The sequence below is a fragment of the Hyperoodon ampullatus genome, assembly GCF_949752795.1.
Source record: "Hyperoodon ampullatus genome assembly, chromosome: 3".
Taxonomy (NCBI): domain Eukaryota; kingdom Metazoa; phylum Chordata; class Mammalia; order Artiodactyla; family Ziphiidae; genus Hyperoodon; species Hyperoodon ampullatus.
Genome location: NC_136916.1, coordinates 67,575,938 through 67,594,892, shown reverse-complemented (window position 1 = coordinate 67,594,892; position 18,955 = coordinate 67,575,938). Strand labels below are relative to the sequence as shown.

Genomic DNA, 18,955 nt, shown 5'->3' with positions numbered 1-18,955 from the left:
CCTTTCTCACTCATAATCATTTGCATTGTAAATCTTTGCACAGTCACATGTTCAGGGGTTTCTCAGACATGCATGTAGAGGATTCTATGCCCTTCCTCTCAGGCCCCTGTGCATCTCCCATGGGGGCACAAAATCCACACAGGTAAAGAGGGGACGGTGGTTAGTGGGGCCTTACTTGTGCGAGGCAACCTGGCGGTCAGGTCTCAGTGCAGGGCTCAGGGGCCTCACCCGTGGCGTGTTTGCTTTGAGAACAGGATCCGCAATCCTGATAACTGTTTTGGATCTGATGTTGTGACCAGGGAAGAATCATTTTCTCGGCTGCTGCACAGCTGCCAAAAGCAACCCAGAGACCGACACCCACACCTGGCTCTGTCTTACCTCCAGGTCTTTGACTGATCGACAAACATAAAACAGCCTCTCTAGATTACCCACAACCTTAAAGCCCTCTCTCTGGAGGCTGGTTATTTTAAAGATGACTCTTTAAGAGTAATTCAGATGAGATATTTTAAACCAAAGAGTCACTATTCATAGAGAAGGGAAAATTGGTATAGGTTAAGAAAGAAAAAATTTCATGAGCTAATTTCTCTTGAAGGGTACGGCAGCCGAGCCCTTGACAAAGTTCAGCCCCAAGTGTTGCCAGTAGCACCGGTAATTGCTGCCTCATTTAAGCTGAGTCCTGGGACTTCCCTGGCGGTCCAGTGGTTAAGAATATGCCTTCCAATGCAGGGGGCACGGGTTCCATCCCTGGTGGGGGAGCTAAGATCCCACATGCCACAGGGCAACTAAGCCCACGCACCACAACTACAGAGCCCACGCGCTCTGGAGCCCACGCACCACAGCTAGAGAGAAGCCCAGACGCCACAACAAAAGATCCTGCATGCCTCAACTAAGACCTGATGCAGCCAAATAAATAAATAAATATTTTTAAAAAATGAAAACTAAAGCTCGAGTCCTGGTAAAGGGCATGGAGTCCACCGTGCCAGCCTTTTCCTCCAGCTTTGTCATGCTCAACAAGAGCCCTTGCTCCTTTGGAAGGTCTTTTCTGTTATTTTTTCCCATAGATCACGTATTACTTTTTATCACTTACATTTTACCTTCCAGACCAGCATTTTCAAAGGGTGCTATTTGACTCTAACTATCCAATTTTGGAAAACACCTTTTAAAAACCCAAACTTAAGGAGTTAAGATGCTACATTCGCCCACGGTTCCTTATTTCCGTCATGTGCCAAGAGGGTGGAGAAAAGGGACAGCAGGGTGGCCCACCCGGGGCTGCGGACAGCACCCCATCACCTGCCGCGGGAGGCCTTGGGGAGGCCGACTGGTGCCCCGGCCTTCAGGAATGTGATCCCGGGCAGGGAGGGTCTTAATGTCAGGGTTTCACGAAGACAGGGAGGTGAGGACTGGAAAATCACAGAGGGCAGCATAAACGTTCATTCCCCTCCCCCCGCCACCACCACTGTCCACCAACTTCTCTGCACTCCTCTTTAAGCAGTAGACCCGATCATCCTTCAGTCTCTTTCCGTGCCCGGATCCTGGTGGAGATACTGGCTGAGGCCAGCGAGTCCCGCTCAGCACCCCCCACCCCGGCTGAGTGAGGAGGCCAGGCGCTGGGAGGTGACCCAGGCTGCGCCCCTTGGGCCCTGCTGTCACTCTCTGTGGGGCAGACAGAGCTCCACCGAGGAACAGTGGGAAGAAAGCTGCTCGCTGTGGCCAGGTGTAGCGTGTCCATTCCTCCGTCCAGTAATTAGTGCTCGGATCGCTGTGAATCAACCATTGATAATCAATATTATTTACTGTGTTCATGGGAGATGGAAATACGGATGTCAAAAAAATTTTAGAGAAAAAAATCTACTTGTTCAAGACATCATTCAAGTTGTGTTTGGAAGGAAATGTAAACTCTGTCCCAGGGCCTCAGGGTGGGGGACTTCCCCCTCCCCGGGGCCTGGACGGGAACCCAGGGCTCATGTGGTCCAGAAAATGGGCCAAGGACTTCCCTGGTGGCACAGTGGCTAAGAATCCGTCTGCCAGTGCAGGGGACACGGGTTCGAGCCCTGGTCCGGGAAGATCCCACATGTCGTGGAGCAAGTAAGCCCGTGCACCACAACTACTGAGCCTGCACTCTAGAGCCCGTATGCCACAACTACTGAGCCCGTGCGCCACAACTACGGAAGTCCATGCGCCTAGAGCCTGTGCTCCTCAACAAGAGAAGCCACTGCAATGAGAAGCCCGTGCACAGCAACGAAGAGTAGCCCCTGCTCACCGCAACTAGAGAAAGCACGCATGCAGCAACGAAGACCCAACACAGCCAAAAATAAAATAAAATAAATAAATTTATTTTAAAAAAAGAAAGAAAATGGGCCAAGAAGATGGCCTGTGTTGCCTATGGTCCAGCTGTCCCTCCCAGGGACCCAGCTCCACTCCCTCGGAGCCTGGCATAGGGCAGGTGTCCAGAATGGTCCCCCAGCTCCTGAAGGCACGTGGGCAGCCCCACCTGTTTGAGGAGTCTGTGTATCAAGTAGTGAAGCTTCACCTCCCACAGAACCCACAGGAGAGGGAGTGCCATTCTCTCGGGCCTTAAAACCCCGGAGGGCATGACCTACTCCCACCCCATGACAGTCGGGGACAACAGGAGGGCCACATTTTCAGGACATAAAACCACTGACCTGAGAGAGGAAGGAAGATGAGAATGCAAGAAAGCATTTGTTTCTCAACCGGGTTATCCTGCTGCATTCACACGTAAGAAGACGCAGAGATCATGGGTCTCTCAGTTTGGAAAGTAACATCTGGCATCCCTTTGGGACACCCCCACAGTGTGAATGAGATGGTGTGATGCTCCAGCGAGTTCATGCATCCAAAGGCAGAGGCATGTCTGCATACAGCAGTTACTGCACACACGGGACACTGAGGTCTAGATGTCAGAAAGTGTGGGGACACCTCTGAGTTGTGGTGTTGAGTCTGTCTCCACGGGAGGAGAGTTGGGTTGGAGCAAATCTGGCAGAGAAGCCCTAAGATGTGCAGGTTTTCATGTGAGTCAGCCCAGCCCCGCCTTATCCCAAGTCAGCTGAGAGGCCCCCTGGAGCCTCACTTCCTTCCATCTTAAAGTCGGAGGCAGGACAGCTGCCAAGACAGATTCAGCCAAGCCAAGCTTGACCTGCACTCCCACAGACACCCCATCCAGGTGCTGGGTGTCCCATCGCTGCGAACAACGCAGGTGAAATTGCTACCCTCATGGAGATGAAGTTCTAGTGGGGAAGAAAGGTGATAAGGTAGGCCATCCATATGGCGTGAGGCCACGAAATAGGGGCTCTGAGGTGGAGGGAGGGAGCACAAGGCAGGGCTCTTGAGGGCAGGGAGGAATGAGCCATGGGACACCATCAAAACCTTGGCACATTTAAGTAAGGCAGGACACGGGAGCGGATGGAATAAGGGCTGGAGGGGTTGGAAAGGAAGGTGAGAGAATGGTAGCAGGGGCCAGGGAGCACTCCTGAGCCTTGGGATTCACAGTAGGGAGGCTGTGCAGCCCCGGCAGGGCTTTGAGAAGGGGTGGTGACATGTTTGGATTCACACTGACACGTCCTGCCTGCCGTGTTGAGAGTGGACTCTGCAGAGGAAAAAGGAGCAGGAACAGTAAGGCGGGCAGCTGCTGCGTTAGCCCAGCGCCATGGGGGCAGCAGTGGAGGTGATAAGGAGCAGCTAGATGTGAAGGCAGGATCTGTTTTGAGGAAAGACCTGCAGGTCTCGCTGATGGATTGGATGGGGCAATGGTAGAAAGAGAGGAGTCGAGCGTGACCCTGAGAATGTTGCCTTTAGCACATGGGTAGATGGTGGTGCCGTGCAGAGATGCAGACCCCTGGAGGAGGGGTTGGAGAAGCAAATTCTGAGATCCTGGTGAGACTTGGAAAATTGCTGTCCAGTTGAACATGTGGGTGTGGAGCTCAGGAACAGTCTGGGCTAAGGACGCAAATATGGGAGTTAGTGTGGGATGAAATCTGCAGGAGGGATGCACCCATCGTAGGGGCCTCCCACAGCACCCCTGACACAGCCCTGTGCACTGTTGGGTACCAGGTGGATGAGGGAGTCTGGAGCATGGGCAGAAACATAAGGGAGACAGACCAGGAGCAAATCATCACAGTCCCATTGGAGGAAATCTCAGAAGCACGTCACAGCACAGTGATGCCCAGAGAAGGGAGGTCAGTGGCCCTGGGTGTGTGGGGTGGCTGCAGAAGGGCAGGGATATTAAAGGGAATCACAGGGTCATGTTTAGGGCAAAAATGTGCTCGTCTTTCTGCTAGAGAATTGTCCCATTGTTTTCTTTCATCTAAGTGTCTTCGTGGGTGACAAGCAAAATGACATCTTTTCTTTTTTAGCATCTTCATTGGAGTATAATTGCTTTACAAAGGTGCGTTAGTTTCTGCTGTACAACAAAGTGAATCAGCTATACGTTTACATATATCCCCATATCCCCTCCCTCTTTCATCTCCCTCCCACCCTCCTAGGTGGTCACAAACCACCGAGCTGATCTCCCTGTTCTATGCAGCTGCTTCCCACTAGCTATCTATTTTACATTTGGTAGTGTATATATGTCCATGCCACTCTGTCACTTCGTCCCAGCTTACCCTTCCCCCTCCCCGTGTCCTCAAGTCCATTCTCTACGTCTGTGTCTTTATTCCTGTCCTGCCCCTAGGTTCTTCAGAACCTTTTTCTTTTTTTTTTAGATTCCATATATATGTACTAGCATACGGTATTTGTTTTTCTCTTTCTGACTTCCTTCACTCTGTATGACAGACTCTAGGTCCATCCACCTTAACTACAAATAACTCAATTTCGTTTCTTTTTATGGCTGAGTAATATTCCATTGTATATATGTGCCACATCTTCTTTATCCATTCCTCTGTCGATGGACACTTAGGTTGCTTCCATGTCCTGGCTATTATAAATAGTGCTGCAATGAACATTGTGATACATATGACATCTTATTTTAAACTGTGCAGTAACCACCCAAATTAAGTGGTCCTGTTATCATGTTACTTGGAAAAGGCTGAATAAGTGATTAATGGCCCCTCACCACTACGTAATACCACAGCCTTCCCTTAGTGATGTTCATCTGATTTTCGTCTCTGGAGGAGCTCAAGATTTCTTTTTTGTTTTTTAACATTCACAGTATTCATTCCCGTGGGTTTTTTTTCTGTTCTTAAATGAAGTCATTGTGTGGGGAGATGTGAATTACCACCCTGTCCAAGCTTGGAATAGGAACTTTGAACCGTATTCTCAATCCCACTGCTCCTGCAAAAAATCTTTATCTTGGGCATCCCATTCTGGATCCAGCTGGAGATGTTAGAATAGCACTGGGCCATTTTTGGTTCTCCAGAGGCTGGAAGGTGCTGGCATTTACCATAGCTGGGTGATCTTCCACGGTAGCCACAGCTGACTAACAGCCCCAGGAATGCTCTCAACTTGGTAAGAGTCTTAACTTCCAGGACCAAACTTAAATCAAACCAGTAAAATCTTGCCTTCCATCCCCTAGCCACATAACTAAGTCTTGTTGTGATTCAGTTATGTGAAAAGTGTGAGTGAATATGTGGGCTGAATTGATACTTAGAAAATGATAAGTTTCCCATAAGAAATGTGAATGAGGGCTTCCCTGGTGGCGCAGTGGTTGAGAGTCCGCCTGCCGATGCAGGGGACACGGGTTCATGCCCCGGTCCGGGAGGATCCCACATGCCGCAGAGCGGCTGGGCCCGTGAGCCATGGCCGCTGAGCCTGCGCGTCCGGAGCCTGTGCTCCGCAACGGGAGAGGCCACGACAGTGAGAGGCCCACGTACCGCAAAAAGAAAAAAAAAAAAAAAAAAAAAAGAAATGTGAATGAAAGGTAGCATGTCTAGGGAAGATGCCTTGTTGAAGATGGCATTAATTCTCGGATCACAAAAGGTTAATTCTAGGTGTAGGAGATTCCTTCTAGATGAAGGACAACTTCTAGTGCGCAAGATTACTTTGAGATGAAAGATGCGGTGCTGGCGAATTCACACCACCATGCTTCCCCTCCTGTGCCCAGAGTCCTGGGCAAGGTGGGGAAGCAGCCCCCCTGAAGGAGGGGGCTTAGGGTCTGATGGGAGCAGATTCTGTCTGTTTAAGCCTGGCTTCATGGGGTGCCCTATTTGACATATATGAGCAGTTAATTAGTGCTTAAGTTTTTGAAGATAATGAAGTGTCATCTGACACACATGCTGATTTCCAAGGCATCCTCTCCCTGACCTGGGAACACATTGGTGACCAACTCTGGGACATATTTTCTAGAAGGTGAGCATGGTGGTAAAGAGGAGGGGGCTTAGAATGAGAATTTGGGCAAGAACACTGCCTGAATTGTATCAAAGGGGCACCTTTTCAGGTGGCATTCCCACCCCGAAATGTACGTGCTTTCCCTGGTTTCTCAGAAGCCCCAGGGAGAGCCTTGGATAATTGCGGGGAGACAGCGCTAGTTACATTACGATCTCAGATCGTGAGGTGAACGGGAAAGAAAAGAAGAAATCTGTGTTCTAGAGGATGAGAGTGGGATCAGATAAAGCGGCTTCTGTAAGTTACGAGAGTGTGTTCCCTTCCCTCTGGGCAGGACAGCCCCACACCTGGCCTCGTGTAATGACACTGTGTCTCCCTCAAGCTCAGGTCACACTTTCTCTCTGTCCTCCCATCAGCACACGGGAGGCCTGGGGCCCCCAGACCCCATCTGCTAGTGTGTATCAGCCACCCTGAGCCCAAGCCCAGCACAGAGATGCAGTTCTGCCAGAGGTGGACACACCTGCAGAGAGCCCATGGAGTACATGATGCAGTACAAACATACAGACATACCTGGGGGCAAGGATTAAGCGTGCTTGGGGACACCACTGAAAAGAAGTGCTCGTTCAAATCCCTGGAAGTGACTGGGGATGAGGTGGCCGGCAGTCCTTGCACCAAGGTCCCACATCTCCAGGACTGAGGGGCAGTGACAGAAAGTTAGTGCTGCTAAAGCATGCCCGGCATGTCGCTGGTGTGGGTCCCTAGAGGGAGGGTGCAAGTCTGGAGGGAGGAGAGATGGCTCAGAAGTGACAGGGGGAGCAGGGGCGCTCCTGGTCCCTGAGGGGTATGAGAGGTGCATCCATGTTGTTAAGTGTAATTATAGTTTATTTTTTCTCATAATTAGTGTTGCAATGTACAGGCAGACTTCTGATTTTTCGGGTCTGGTTCCAGACCACCGCAGTAAAGCGAATAATGCAACAAAGAAAGTCTCACGAATTTTTTGGTTTTCCAGTGCATATAACAGTTATGTTTATACTATATCCTGCAACAGCACACCTAATAAACCAATGTACATACCTTAATTTAAAAATACTTTATTGCTAAAGAAATGCTAACCATCATCTGAGTCTTCGTGAGTCATAGTAGTAATACCAGAGATCACTGATCACAGATCACTGTAATAATAATGAAAATTTTGATATATTGTGAGAATTACCAAAATGGGACCCAGAGACACAGTTAGAGAAAATGCTGCTGGAAAATGATGCTGATAGACTTGCTTGACGCAGTGTTGCCACAAACCTTCAGTTTGTAAAAAGCGCACTAAAGCCAAGCGCAATAAAACAAGATGTGCCTATGTGCACATACTACAAATTATTTATCCATCATATTATGATGGACATTTGGTGTCATGGTCAATGTGGGCTGCCATAATAAAACACCACAGACTGGGTGGCTTAAACAACAGAAATGTATTTTATATCAGTCCTGGAGGCTGAAGTCCCAGATCAAGGTGCCAACTGATCCTGTTCCTGGTGAAGGCTTTCCTCCCGGCTTGTATACAAGCACCTTTTTGTCTTCATGTGGTCTTTCCTGTGAAAGACCTTTGGGGGAGAAAGGAAGGCAGAATGAGCTCTCTGGTGTCTCTTACAAGGACATTGATCCTGTTCAGATCAGGGCCCCACACTTCTGACCTCATTTAACATTAATTACTCCCTTAGAGGCCCCATCTCCAAATATAGCCACACCAGGGTTAGGGCTTCAACATACGAATATGGGGAGACACATTCAGTCCATAACAGTTGGGTTGTTTCCAATTCTTGATTATTGTAAAGAGTGCCATTATGGAATTCTTGTACATGTTTTCAATGAACACATGAATATGTTTCTGAAGATACATGTCTAGGAGTGGTATTGTTACAGTGTCCAAGCTCGTACTGCTCTCAGCACAATAGCCAATAAATTGAAAGACGAATTGTTGGGGCAAGGGATAACAACTTTATTTGGAAAGCCAGCTAACCAAGAAGATGGTGGACTTGTGTCCCCAAAATCATCTTGCCTGAGTTAGAATTCAGGCTTCTTCTATACTAAAAGGGGAGGGAGTAAAGTCAAACACTTCCTGGTTCCCATCAGCCTCCAGAGGGGAGGTGTTAATTTCTTCCTCCAGCAGTTATTCACAGGTGGGCCTGGTCAGATGTTTCTTGTGATCTAAACAGAGGTATTTTAGCTTAATGCTCATTACCTGGGAGGCAGGGTTCGCAGAGATGGGCCATTATGTATAATTTAAGCTTAGAGGAAACATCCCTTTAGTGATTAACTTGGAATAGAATACAAAGTTTCTTCCCTATTACAGTATTGCTGGATTATAGGATTTACATATATTCAGCTTTATAACAGTTTTTCAAATAGTTTTCTGAAGTGTGGATGTACCAATTCACTCTTCCACTATTGAGGGTTCTGGATAGTCTGTATTTTTTCTCTTTCCATTTTAATCACTGTGTTGGAAGTGTGGTAGTCCCATAGTGGCTTTAATTTTTATTTTCTGATGGCTGATAAAGTTGAGTACCTTTTCATGTTACTGGCCATTTGGATATCCTCTTTTGTTGGGTGCCTTTTCAGGATTTTGCCCATTTTTACCTTTGTCTTTTTGATTGATTTGTGGGAATCCCTTATACATTCTGAATATGAGTCCTTTATCAGATGTGTATCGCAAATACCTCCACCCACTCTATGGGCTGCCCTTTTACTCTCTAACTGATACATACACTTTAATGAACAGATGATCTTAATACTAAAGTAGTTAAATTTACCTTTTTTTTCTTTACTTTGAGAACTTCTATTTTGGTTTAAGAAATCTTTGCCTACACCAGGTTTCTGAAGATAAAAACTCCTGCCTTTCACATTTAACTCTACAACCCACCTAAAAATAACTTTTATATATGGTGTGACATGTGGTGAAAGTCCATTTTCCCACATGTTTACATACCTGCCCTGGTACCATTGTTGAAACCATTCTTTCTCTATTATGCTGCAAGGTAAACTTTGACATAAAGCAGGTGATTGTATATGTGTGGTCTGACTCAGGCTTTATTTTGTTCCATTGGTGTTTCTGTCCTTGGAACAAAATGACCACAGTTTAAGTCTTACCATGTAGTGTAAGTCCTCCAGCTTTGTTTTTCTTCTTATGATTTGTCTTTCCTATTCACAGCCTTTGCATTTCTATATAAATTAATGTATATGAACTCTATATAGAATAATTATATATTTAATATGGAACCTATATAAGTTAATTACATATAAATTAATCTATAGATCAATTGAGAGAAAACTGATATCTCTGCAATATTAAATCTCCTAGTCATGGTCATGGTATGTTCCTTAATTCTCTCACAAATATTTTTTAGTTTTCAAAGTAAAGGACTTGAATGTTATTCATTAGATTATCTCTATGCATTTAATGTATTTTTTATTGTAAAAAACATCTTTCAAATGCCAGCAACAGCTGAGATATAGAAATACAATTTCTTCTTATTTATTGATCTTGTATTCTGGAACCTTTCTAAATTTACTTATAAATTCTAGTAATTTGTAGAATCTTTTGCACTTTCTAGGTTCATGACCTATAAACTGCAAAGAATGATAGTTTTACTTTTTCCTTTCCAGTTGGTGGGGGGTGGTTCTTTTTGTCTTGTTGCATTGGGTAGACCCTCCAGGAAATTTTTGAATTGGAGAGTTAATAGCAGATATCCTTGGCTAGTTTCCAGTCTCAGAGTGAAATTTGTACTATTTCACCATTAAATATGATGTTAGCTGTAGCATTTTTGTAGATACTACATATCAGATTAAGGCAGTTACCTTCCATTCCTAGTTTGCTATGTTTTTATCATTCATAAATGATGTTGAAAGTTATCAAATGCTTTTTCTTCATCTGTTGAAGTGATCATATGATTTTCCTCCTTTTTCTCAGTACACTGGTGGATTATATTGGTGATTTTCAAATGTTTACCCACTTGTACATTCCTAGAGTAAACCTCATTTAGTTATGATATCAGGCCTTTTGTATATCATTAAATTTGATTTGCTAGTGTTTTGATTAGGATTTTGACACCGATGTTCACGAGAAATATTGATCTTTCATCTCCTGTAATGTTCTCATTAGGTTTTTAATTTTTTTTTGCATTTCAGATAAACAACTAATACTTTATTCTAGTATAAGTATTTCTTTTTAAAAAAATCTTTATTAGAGTATAATTGCTTTACAATGGTGTGTTAGTTTCTGCTTTATAACAAAGTGAATCAGTTATACATATACGTATGTCCCCATATCTCTTTCCTCTTGCATCTCCCTCCCTCCCACCCTCCCTATCCCACCCCTCTAGGTGGTCACAAACCACCGAGCTGATCTCCCTCTGCTATGTGGCTGTTTCCCACTAACTATCTGTTTTACATTTGGTAGTGTATATATGTCCATGCCACTCTCTCACTTTGTCCCAGCTTACCCTTCCCCCTCCCCATATCCTCAAGTCCATTCTCTAGTAAGTCTACATCTTTATTCCCTTCTTGCCCCTAGGTTCTTCTGACCATTTTTCTTTCTTTTTCTTTTTTAGATTCCATATATATGTGTTAGCATAGGATATCTGTTTTTTGCTTTCTGACTTACTTCACTCTGTATGACAGACTCCAGGTCCATCCACCTCACTACAAATAAATCAATTTCATTTCTTTTTATGACTGAGTAATATTCCATTCTATATATGTGCCACATCTTCTTTATCCATTCATCTGTCAATAGACACTTAGGTTGCTTCCATGTCCTGGCTATTGTAAATAGTGCTACAGTGAACATTGTGGTACATGACTCTTTTTGAATTATGGTTTTCTGAGGGTATATGCCCAGTACTGGGATTGCTGGGTCGTATGGTACTTCTATTTTTAGTTTTTTCAGGAACCTCCATACTGTTCTCCATAGTGGCTGTATCAGTTTACATTCCCACCAACAGTGCAAGAGGGTTCCCTTTTCTCCACACCCATTCCAGTGTTTACTGTATGTAGATTTTTTGATGATGGCCATTCTGACTGGTGTGAGATGATATCTCATTGCAGTTTTGATTTACATTTCTCTAATGATTAGTAATGTTGAGTATCCTTTCATGTGTTTCTTGGCAATCTGTATATCTTCTTTGAAGAAATGTCTATTTAGGTGTTCTGCCCATTATTGGATTGGGTTGTTTGTTTTTTTGATATTGAGCTGCATGAGCTGCTTGTAAATTTTAGAGATTAATCCTTTGTCAGTTGCTTCGTTTACAAATATTTTCTCCTATTCTGAGAGTTCTCTTTTCGTCTTGTTTATAGTTTCTTTTGCTGTGCAAAAGCTTTTAAGTTTCGTTAGATTCCATTTGTTTATTTTTCTTTGCATTTATATTTCTCAAGGAGGTGGGTCAAAAAAGATCTTGCTGTGATTTATGTCATAGAGTGTTCTGCCTATATTTTCCTCTAAAAGTTTTATAGTGTCTGGCATTACATTTAGGTCTTTAATCCATTTTGAGTTTATTTTTGTCTATGGTGTTAGGGAGTGTTCTAATTTCATTCTTTTACTTGCAGCTGTCCAGTTTTCCCAGCACCACTTATTGAAGAGGCTGTCTTTTCTCCATTGTATATTCTTGCCTCCTTTATCAAAAACAAGGTGACTATATGTGCGTGGATTTATCTCTGGGTTTTCTATCCTGTTCCATTGATCTATATGTCTGTTTCTGTGCCAGTACAAAACTGTCTTGATTACAGTAGCTTTGTAGTATAGTCTGAAGTCAGGGAGTCTGATTCCTCCAGCTCCGTTTTTCTTTCTCAATATTGCTTTGGCTATTTGGTGTCTTTTATGGCTCCACACAAATTGTGAAATTTTTTGTTCTAGTTCTGTGAAAAATGCCATTGGTAGTTCGATAGGGATTGCATTGAATCTGTAGATTGCTTTGGATAGTATAGTCATTTTCACAATGTTGATTCTTCCAATCCAAAGCATGGTGTATCTCTCTATCTGTTTGTATCATCTTTAATTTCTTTCATAAGCATCTTATAGTTTTCTCCATACAGGTCTTTTGTCTCCTTAGGTAGGTTTATTCCTAGGTATTTTATTCATTTTGTTGCAGTGGTAAATGGGAGTGTTTCCTTAATTTCTCTTTCATAGTTTTCATCATTAGTGTATAGGAATGCAAGGGATTTCTGTGCATTAAGTTTGTATCCTGCTACTTTACCAAATTAATCAATTATTTCCAGTAGTTTTCTGGTAGCATCCTTAGGATTCTCTATGTATAGTAAGTATCATGTCATCTGCAAACAGTGACAGGTTTACTTCTTCTTTTCCACTTTGGATTCCTATTATTTCTTTTTATTCTCTGATGGCTGTGGCTAAAACTTCCAAAACTTTGTTGAATAATAGTGGGCAACCTTGTCTTGTTCCTGATCTTAGAGGAAATGTTTTCTCTTTTGAGAACGATGTTAGCTGTGGGTTTGTCATATATGGCCTTTATTATGTTGAGGTAAGTTCTCTCTATGCCTATTTTCGGGAGGATTTTTATCATAAATCGGTGTTGAATTTTGTCAAAAGTTTTTTCTGCATCTATTGAGATGATCATATGTTTTTTATTCTTCAGTTTGTAATATGGTGTATCACATTGACTGATTTGCATATATTGAAGAATCCTTGCATTCCTGGGTTAAACCCCACTTGATCATGGTGTATGATCCTTTTAATATGCTGTTGGATTCTGTTTGCTAGTATTTTGTTGAGAATATTTGCATCTATGTTCATCAGTGATAATGGCCTGTAGTTTTCTTTCTTTGTGACATCTTTATCTGGTTTTGGTATCAGGGTTATGGTGGCCTCGTAGAATGAGTTTGGGAATGTTCCTCCCCCTGCTATATTTTGGAAGAGTTTGAGAAGGATTGGTGTTAGCTCTTCTCTAAATGTTTGATAGAATTTGCCTGGGAAGCCATCTGGTCCTGGGCTTTTGCTTGTTGGAAGATTTTTAATCACAGTCTCGATTTCAGTGCTTGTGATTGGTCTGTTTATATTTTCTATTTCTTCCTGGTTCTGTCTCAGAAGGTTGTGCTTTCCTAAGAATTTGTCCATTTCTTCCAGGTTGTCCATTTTATTGGCATATAGTTGCTTGTAGTAATCTCTCGTGATCCTTTGTATTTCTGCAGTGTCAATTGCAACTTCTCCTTTTTCATTTCTAATTCTATTGATTTGAGTGTTCTCCCTTTTTTTCTTGATGAGTCTGGCTAATGGTTTATCAATTTTGTTTATCTTCTCAAAGAACCAGCTTTTAGTTTTATTGATCTTTGCTATTGTTTCCTTCATTTCTTTTTCATTTATTTCTGATCTGATCATTATGATTTCTTTCCTTTTGCTACCTTTAGGGGTTTTTTTGTTCTTCTTTCTCTAATTGCTTTAGGTGTAAGGTTAAGTTGTTTATTTGAGATGTTTCTTGTTTCTTGATGTATAATTGTATTGCTATAAACTTCCCTCTTAGAACTGCATTTGCTGCATCCCATAGGTTTTGGGTCGTCGTGTTTTCATTGTCATTTGTTTCTAGGTATTTTTAAATTTCCTCTTTGATTTCTTCAGTGATCACTTCGTTATTCAGTAGTGTATTGTGTAGCCTCCATGTGTTTGTATTTTTTACAGATCTTTTCCTGTAATTGATATCTAGTCTTATAGCGTTGTGGTCAGAAAAGATACTTGATATGATTTCAATTTTCTTAAATTTACTGAGGCTTGGTTTGTGACCCAAGATATGATCTATCCTGGAGAATGTTCCATGAGCAGTTGAGAAGAAAGTGTATTCTGTTGTTTTTGTATGGAATTCCTATAAATATCAATTAAATTCATCTTGTTTAATGTATCATTGAAAGCTTGTGTTTCCTTATTTATTTTCATTTTGGATGATCTGTCCATTGGTGAAAATGGGGTGTTAAAGTCCCCTACTATGATTGTGTTACTGTCGATTTCCCCTTTTATTGCTGTTAGCATTTGCCTTATGTATTGAGGTGCTCCTGTGCTGGGTGCATAAATATTTACAATTGTTATGTCTTCTTCTTGGATTGATCCCTTGATCATTATGTAGTGTCGTTCTTTGTCTCTTGTAATAGTCTTTATTTTAAAGTCCATTTTGTATGATATGAGTATTGCTACTCCAGCTTTCTTTTGATTTCCATTTGAATGGAATATCTTTTTCCATCCCCTCACTTTCAGTCTGTATATGTCCCTAGGTCTGAAATGGGTCTCTTGTAGACAGCATATATATGGGTCTTGTTTTTGTATCCATTCGGCCACTCTATGACTTTCGGTTGGAGCATTTAATCCATTTACATTTAAGGTAGTTATTGATATGTATGTTCCTATTACCATTTTCTTAATTGCTTTGGGTTTGTTATTGTAGGTCTTTTCCTTCTCTTGTATTTCCTGCCTAGAGAAGTTCCTTTAGCATTTGTTGTAAAGCTGGTTTGGTGGTGCTGAATTCTCTTAGCTTTTGCTTGTCTGTAAAGCTTTTGATTTCTCCATCGAATCTGAATGAGATCCTTCCTTGGTAGAGTGATCTTGGTTTTAGGTTTTTCCCTTTCATCACTTTAAATATGTCCTGCCACTCCCTTCTGACTTGTGGAGTTTCTGCTGAAAGATCAGCTGTTAACCTTATGGGGATTCCCTTGTGTGTTATTTGTTGTTTTTCCCTTGCTGCTTTTAATATGTTTTCTTTGTATTTAATTTTTGATAGTTTGATTAATATGTGTCTTGGCGTGTTTCTCCTTGGATTTATCCTGTATGGGACTCTCTGCGCTTCCTGGACTTGATTGACTATTTCCTTTCCCATATTAAGGAAGTTTTCAACTATAATCGCTTCAAATATTTTCTCAGTCCCTTTCTTTTCCTGTTCGTCTTCTGGGACCCCTATAATTCGAATGTTGGTGCGTTTTATGTTGTCCCATTGGTCTCTGAGACTGTCCTCAATTCTTTTCATTCTTTTTTCTTTCTTCTCTTCTGTGGTAGTTTTTTCCACTATTTTATCTTCCAGGTCACTTATCTGTTCTTCTGCCTCAGTTATTCTGCTATTGTTTCCTTCTAGGGTTTTTTGTTTGTTTGTTTGTTTTTTTGGTTTTTTGCGGTACACAGGCCTCTCACTGTTGTGGCCTCTCCTGTTGCGGAGCACAGGCTCCGGACGTGCAGGCTCAGTGGCCATGGCTCACGGGCCCAGCCCCTCTGCGACATGTGGGATCCTCCCGGACCGGGGCATGAACCCATGTTCCCTGCATCGGCAGGTGGACTCTCAACCACTGCGCCACCAGGGAAGCCCTCCTTCTAGAGTATTTTTAATTTCATTTATTGTGTTGTTCATCATTGTTTGTTTGGTCTTTAGTTCTTCTAGGTCCTTGTTAAATGTTTCTTGTATTTTCTCCATTCTATTTCCAAGAATTTGGGTCATCTTTACTATCATTACTCTGAATTCTTTTTCAGGTAGACTGCCTATTTCCTCTTCATTTGTTTGGTCTGGTGGGTTTTTGCCTTTCTCCTTCATCTGCTGTGTGTTTCTCTGTCTTCTCATTTTACTTAACTTACTTTGTTTGGGATCTCCTTTTCACAGGCTGCAAGTTCATAGTTCCCGTTGTTTTTGGTGTCTCCCCCCAGTGGCTAAGGTCTGTTCAGTGCGTTGTGTAGGCTTCCTTGTGGAGGGGACTGGTGCCTGTGTTCTGGTGGATGAGGCTGGATCTTGTCTTTCTGGTGGGCACGTCCACATCCGGTGGTGTATTTTGGGGTGTCTGTGACCTTATTATGATTTTAGGCATCCTCTCTGCTATTTGGAGAGGTTGTGTTCCTGTCTTGATAGTTGTTTGGCATAGTGTGTCTAGCACTGTAGCTTGCTGGTTGTTGAGTGGAGCTGGGTCTTAGCGTTGAGATGGAGATCTCTGGGAGAGCTTTAGCCATTTGATATTACGTGGAGCCAGGAGGTCTCTGTTGGACCAGTGTCCTGAACTTGGCTCTCCCACCTCAGAGGCATAGGCCTGACACCTGGCTGGAGCACCAAGACCCTGTTAGCCACATGGCTCAGAATAAAAGGAAGAAGAAAAGAAAAGAAAAGAAAGTTATTAAAATAAAAATTATTAAAAATTATTAAAAATATAATAATTAAAAAGTAATTTTAAAAAAGAAAGAAAGAAGAGAGCAACCAAACCAAAGAACAAATCCACCAATGATAACGAGTGCTAAAAACTATACTAAAAACAAAACAAAAACTCGGACAGACAGAACCCTAGGAAAAATGGTAAAAGCATAGCTATATAGACAGACTCACACAAAGAAGCATACACATACACACTCAGAAAAAGAGAAAAAGGAAATATATATATATATTTAAAAAAGGAAGAGAGCAACCAAATCAATAAACAAATCTACCAATGATAATAAACTCTAAATAGTAAACTAAGATAAACATAAAACCAGAAACAAATTATTTGCAGAAAGCAAACCCCAAGCCTACAGTTGTTCCCAAAGTCCACCGCCTCAATTTTGGGATGATTCGTTGTCTATTCAGGTATTCCACAGATGCAGGGTACATCAAGTTGCTTGTGGAGGTTTAATCTTCTGCTCCTGTGGGTTCCTCCTCTTTGTTAACACAGCTCCCAGGGTTCAGCTTTGGATTTAGCCCTGCCTCTACATGTAGGTCACCTGAGGGCGTCTGTTCTTTGCTCAGAAAGGACAGGGTTAAAGGAGCAGCTGATTAGGGGGCTCTGGCTCACTCAGGCCGGGTGGGGGAGGGAGGGGTATGGAATGTGGGGCAAGCATGCGGCGGCAGAGACCTGCATGACGTTGCACCAGCCTGAGGTGTGCCATGTGTTCTCCCGGAGAAGTTGTCCCTAGATCACGGGATCCTGGCAGTGGTGGGCTGCACAGGCTACTGGGAGGGGAGGTGTGGATAGTGCCCTGTGCTTGCACACAGGCTTCTTGGTGGCTGCAGCAGCAGCCTTAGTGTCTCATGCCCATCCTGATGTCCACGCTGATAGCCACGGCTCATGCCTGTCTCTGGAGCTTATTTAGGCAGTTCTCTGAATCCCCTCTCCTCACGCACCCCGAAACAATGGACTCTTGCCTCTTAGTCAGTTCCAGACTTTTTCCTGGACTCCCTCCCGGCTAGCTGTGGCACACTAGCCCCCTTCAGGCTATGTTCAAGCAGCCAACCCCAGTCCTCTCCCTGGGATCTGAACTCCGAAGCCCAAGCCTCAGCTCCTAGCTCCCACCCATCCCGGCCAGCGGGTGAGCAGACAAGCCTCTCGGGCTGGTGAGTGCTGGTCAGCACCAATCCTCTGTGTGGGAATCTCTCTGCTTTGGCCTCTGCACCCCTGTTGCTGCGCTCTTCTCCGTGGCTACGAAGCTTCCCACCCACCCACCCCACGTCTCCCCCAGTGAAGGGGCTTCCTAGTGAGTGGAAACTTTTCCTCCTTCACAGCTCCCTCCCAGAGGTGCAGGTCCCATCCCTATTCTTTTGTCTCTGTTTTTTCTTTTTTCTTTTGCCCTACCCAGGTACTTGGGGAGTTTCTTGCCTTTTGGGAAGTCTGAGGTCTTCTGCCAGTGTTCAGTAGGTGTTCTGTAGGAGTTGTTCCACATGTAGATGTATTTCTGATGTAGTTGTGGGGAGGAAGGTGATCTCCACGTCTTAGTCCTCCACCATCTTGAAGGTCTCTCTCTACATTTTTAATGTTTCTTTTCTAACTTCCTGAGATGAATGCTTAATTCATTAATTCTTAGCCCCTCTTCTTTTCTCTTATAAGCATTGAAAGTTATTAATTCTCTCTGATTATTTTAGCTACATCCCACAAGTTTTGAAATGTAGTGTTTTCACTATTATACAGCCCCCAAAATTTTTCTAATTTTCACTTTGATTTATTCTTTGACCCATGAATTATTGGAACTGTTTCTCAATTTCTAAATATATGGAAAATCTTTGAAATATTCCTAGTTACTGTTGTTATTGACTTCTAGCTTAATTGCTCTGTGGTCAGAGCACGTGGTCTATATGTGTACATACTTTTGATTTATAGCCCAAAATATGGTTCATTTTTTAATTTTCCATGTGTGCTTGAAAAGAATATAGTCTTCTGTTATGACTGCATTGTTTTGCATATGTCCATTTTGTCATTAACTGTATTTTTCAAATTTATATATCTATTTTTTATACTTGTTCTTTTAATTACTGAGAGAGATGCCTTAAAATCTCCCATTATGATTGTACACTTGTCTGTATCTTCTTTTATTTTTATAGATATTTAATCATATCTAAATCTGAAGATATGTTATTAGATACAGCAACTAAAGTTACATATTTATGAATTGAGTTGCTTAACATTGTGAAGTGACTATTTAACTCTAGTCATGCTTTTTGCCTTTGATATTAATACAGTTATCCTAGCTTTCTTTATGTTAAAATTTGCACCATTTGTCATACTTTAACCTTTAGCACTTTGGATGCCTATGTTTTACATGTGTCTTTTGTAAACAGCCTGTGGTTGCTTTATTCTTAAAATCAGTTTGACAACTTTTATCTTTTAGTGAATGCAGTAATTTTTAGTGTAACCACCATTTATCCCTGTTCTATGTGGGTTTTTTTCTCCCTTTACAAGCCTTCTTTTAAATCTTCTG

At 42.7% G+C, this 18,955-nt stretch overlaps 1 protein-coding gene across 2 annotated transcripts in view; it reads left to right on the top strand.

Moving 5' to 3' along the window:
- OTUD7A (OTU deubiquitinase 7A) overlaps window positions 1–18,955 on the top strand; it is a gene marked incomplete at its 5' end in the record, with an annotated part of 167,020 nt that overhangs the window by 79,993 nt on the left and 68,072 nt on the right. The gene's annotated exons all lie outside the window — the stretch shown is intronic.